At 38.3% G+C, this 4,652-nt stretch overlaps 1 non-coding gene across 1 annotated transcript; it reads left to right on the top strand.

Annotated features, from left to right (window-relative positions):
• The first annotated feature begins 2,352 nt into the window (after window positions 1-2,352).
• LOC148577748 (small nucleolar RNA R71) lies at window positions 2,353-2,460 on the top strand. The gene has a single exon (XR_015904152.1). It is a non-coding gene; the product is annotated as a small nucleolar RNA R71 (small nucleolar RNA).
• The last annotated feature ends 2,192 nt before the right edge of the window (window positions 2,461-4,652 follow it).

The raw sequence follows: 4,652 nt of genomic DNA, 5'->3' as shown, positions 1-4,652 counted from the left end.
AGAGGGGTGTGTATGGTTCGGCCATTATGGGTGGGTTTGGGAGGGAAAGTGGTTTGAATTTGGATGGTGAGGTAGGTGGGGTTTTATGAAGGATGGATGTGAGTGGTGAAGAGAATGGTGGGATTTGATAGGTGAAGGGTTTTTGGGGAAGAGGTATTGAGGGGATTGGTGAATGGGTGAAGAAGAGAGAGAGTGGTGGTGTAGGTGGAGATCCTGTGGGGTCCACAGATCCTAAGGTGTCAAGGATATCTCATCCCTGCACCAAGTGGTGTGCAAAACGCCCCTTTCTGCCAATCCTGGCGTTAAACGCCAGGCTGCTGCCCATTTCTGGCGTTTAACGCTAGCTTTCTGCCCATTCCTGGCGTTAAACGCCAGTCTGGTGCCCATTTCTGGCGTTAAACGCCCATTTTGCTACCTTTACTGGCGTTTAAATGCCAGTAACTATCTCCTTCAGGGTGTTCTGTTTTTCATTCTGTTTTTCACTTTGTTTTTGCTTTTTCAATTGTTTTTGTGACTTCACATGATCATCAACCTACAGAAAACATAAAATAATAATAGAAAATAGAAAATCATCATAGAAGAGTAACGATTGGGTTGCCTCCCAACAAGCGCTTCTTTAATGTCAATAGCTTGATAGTGGGATCTCATGGAGCCTCACAGATTTTCAGAGCAATGTTGGAACCTCCCAACACCAAACTTAGAGTTTGAATGTGGGGGTTCAACACCAAACTTAAAGTTTGGTTGTGGCCTCCCAACACCAAACTTAGAGTTTGACTGTGGGGGCTCTGTTTGACTCTGTATTGAGAGAAGCTCTTCATGCTTCCTCTCCATGGTTACAGAGGGATATCCTTGAGCTTTAAACACAAGGGAGTCTTCATTCACTTGAATGATCAATTCTCATCTGTCAACATCAATCACAGCCTTTGCTGTGGCTAGGAAGGGTCTGCCAAGGATGATGGATTCGTCCATACACTTCCCAGTTTCTAGGATTATGAAATCAGCAGGGATGCAATGGTCTTCAACCTTTACCAAGACATCTTCTACAAGTCCATAAGCCTGTTTCTTTGAATTGTCTGCCATCTCTAGTGAGATTCTTGCAGCTTGTACCTCAATGATCCTTAGCTTCTCCATTACAGAGAGAGGCATAAGGTTTATGCTTGACCCTAGGTCACACAGAGCCTTCTCAAAGGTCATGGTGCCTATGGTACAAGGGATTGAGAACTTTCCAGGGTCTTGTCTCTTCAGAGGTAATTTCTACCTAGTCAAGTCATCCAGTTCTTTGATGAGCAATGGAGGTTCATCCTCCCAAGTCTCATTACCAAACAACTTGGCATTTAGCTTCATGATTGCTCCAAGGTACTTAGCAACTTGTTCTTCAGTAACATCTTCATCCTCTTCAGAGGAAGAATACTCATCAGAGCTCATGAATGGCAAAAGTAAATTTAATAGAATCTCTATTGTCTCAGCGTGAGCCTCAGATTCCCATAGTTCTTCTTTAGGGAACTCCATGGAGGTCAGTGGGCGTCCATTGAGGTCTTCCTCAGTGGGAATCACTGCCTCTTCTTCCTCTCCATGTTTGGCCATGTGAGATATGGTTATGGCCTTGCACTCTCTTTTTCGATTCTCTTCTGTATTGCTAGGGAGATTGCTAGGAGGGAGTTCAGTAATTTTCTTACTCAACTGACCCAATTGTGCCTCCAAATTTCTAATGGAGGACCTTGTTTCAGTCATGAAACTTTGAGTGGTTTTGATTAGATCAGAGACAATGGTTGTTAAGTCAGAGTGGCTCTGCTTAGAATTCTCTGTTTGTTGCTGAGAAGATGATGGAAAAGGCTTGCTATTGCTAAACCTGTTTCTTCCACCATTATAGTTGTTGAAACCTTGTTGAGGCCTCTGTTGATCCTTCCATGAGAGATTTGGATGATTTCTCCATGAAGGATTATAGGTGTTTCCATAGGGTTCTCCCATGTAATTTACCTCTTCCATTGTTGGGTTCTCAGGATCATAAGCTTCTTCCTCAGAAGATGCTTCCTTGGTACTGCCTGTTGGTGCTTGCATTCCAGACAGACTTTGAGAAATCATATTGACTTGTTGGGTCAATATTTTATTCTGAGCCAATATCGCATCCAGAGTATCAATCTCAAGAACTCCTTTCTTCTGAGTTGACCCATTATTCACAGAATTCCTTTCAGAGGTGTACATGAATTGGTTATTTGCAACCATTTCAATGAGTTCTTGAGCATCTGCAGGCGTCTTCTTCAGATGAAGAGATCCTCTAGCAGAGCTATCCAATGATATCTTGGATAGTTCAGATAGACCATCATAGAAAATACCTATGATGCTCCATTCTGAAAGCATGTCAGAAGGGCACCTTCTGATCAATTGCTTGTATCTCTCCCAAGCTTCATAGAGGGATTCACCATCCTTCTGTCTAAAGGTTTGGACTTCCACTCTAAGCTTACTCAATTTTTGAGGTGGAAAAAACTTTGCCAAGAAGGCATTGACTAGCTTTTCCCAAGAGTTCAAGCTTTCCTTAGGTTGTGAATCTAACCATGTTCTAGCTCTGTCTCTTACAGCAAAAGGAAAGAGCATAAGTCTGTAGACTTCAGGGTCAACCCCATTGGTCTTGACAGTGTTACAGATTTGCAAGAATTCAGCCAAGAACTGATGAGGATCTTCCAATGGAAGTCCATGAAACTTACAATTCTGTTGCATTAGAGAAACTAATTGAGGCTTAAGCTCAAAGTTTTTTGCTCCAATGGCAGGGATAGAGATGCTTCTCCCATAGAAATCAGGAGTAGGTGCAGTAAAGTCACCAAGCACCTTCCTTGCATTGTTGGCATTGTTGTTGTTTTCAGCTGCCATAGTTTCTTCTTCTTTGAAGAGCTCTGTTAGGCCTTCTAAAGAGAATTGTGCTTTAGTTTCTCTTAGCTTTCTCTTCAAGGTCCTTTCAGGTTCAGGATCAGCTTGAACAAGTATTCCTTTATCTTTGTTCCTGCTCATGTGAAAGAGAAGAGAACAAGAAAGTAGGAAATCCTCTATGTCACAGTATAGAGATTCCTTGAGGTGTCAGAGGAAAAGAAGAATAGAAGGAGAGGATAGATATGAGAGAATTCGAACTTATTAAAGAATTAGGGTTCGAATTGCACCTTGAGGAGGAGTGTTAGTCCCTTAAATAGAAGGATGTGAGAAGAGGGGAAGAAATTTTTGAAATTAAAGTAAGAGATTTTGAAAATTTGGTAATTGGTTTTCGAAAACTAAGATTGAGAAAGAAATCAAGTGATTTTTGAAAAAGATTTTGAAATCAGAAATTAAAAGGATATGATTGAAAATTAATTTTGAAAAAGGGTGTGATTGAAAAGATATGATTGAGAAGATATGATTGAAAATCAAATTAAAAAGAGAAAGTTTTAAAACTAAAGTTGATTACTTGACTAACAAGAAATTAAAAGATATGATTCTAAAATTTAAAATTTGATCCTCTCTTAATAGGCAAGTTACAACTTGAAAATTTTTGAAGTGAATCTTGAATTGAAGCAAGGATTTTCGAAAATAGTAATAATTAAAAAAAATGGAAAGAAATTGATTTTGAAGAGATATGATTGAAAAGATATGATTTGAAAAAAATTTGATTTTGAAAAATTATGAAGATTTGAAAAAAATTTGAATTGAAAACAAAATCTTCCTTCTAGTGTCATCCTAGAGTTAAAAGCCCAGAATGGCATCCATTATGGCATTTAACGCCCAAAACTCTACCTTTTTGGGCGTTAAACGCCCAGCCAGGTACCCTGGCTGGCGTTTAAACGCCAGTTTTCCTTCTTCACTGGGCGTTTTGAACGCCTGGCTTTTTCTGTTTGATTCCTCTGCTGAATGTTCTGAATCTTCAATTCTTTGTATTATTGACTTGAAAAGACATAGTTTTAAAAAAATATTTTTCAATTTTTGATGATGGGAATCAATAAAAATGCAACTAAGATCAAATAAACAATGCATGCAAGACACCAAACTTAAAAGTTTGTATACTAAGGACTATAACAATGTAAAGATGCATGTAGGAAACAACAAAACATACAAAACAAGAGAATTTGAAGATCAGAGCAATGAAATCATCAAGAACAACTTGAAGATAAATGAAGAACAATATGTATAAATTTTCGAAAATTAGAAGGATAAAGACATGCAATTGACACCAAACTTAAAATTAGACAATAGACTCAAACAAGAAACATAAAATATTTTTGGTTTTATGATTTTAAATTTTTTTTGTATTTTTTTTTTCGAAAATTATATAGAAAAGAAAATAAAGAGAATCAAAACTTTTAATAAGAATTCCAGGAATCATGCAATGTTAGTCTAAAGCTTCAGTCTAAAAAGGATTAGACATGTTTGGCCAAGCTTCAGCAGGATATTACATTCAATAGCTAAATTGATGAGAATCAATCAGCTTTTGTGATAGTGGGAACATCACCTTGAAACTCTAGAATTCATTCTTAAAAATTCTGAAAAGTACCTAATCTAAGCAACAAGATGAACCGTCAGTTGTCCAAACTCGAACAATCCCCGGCAACGGTGCCAAAAACTTGGTGCACGAAATTATGATCATCAACAATGGCGCCAAAGACTTGGTGCTCATAAACGTGAATCACACTTTG

Source organism: Arachis ipaensis, chromosome B1 (genome assembly GCF_059453495.1).
Source record: "Arachis ipaensis isolate K30076 ecotype BB chromosome B1, ASM5945349v1, whole genome shotgun sequence".
NCBI lineage: Eukaryota > Viridiplantae > Streptophyta > Magnoliopsida > Fabales > Fabaceae > Arachis > Arachis ipaensis.
The sequence above is the reverse complement of the archived record's forward strand: the minus strand, read 5'-3'. Positions and strand labels throughout refer to the sequence as shown.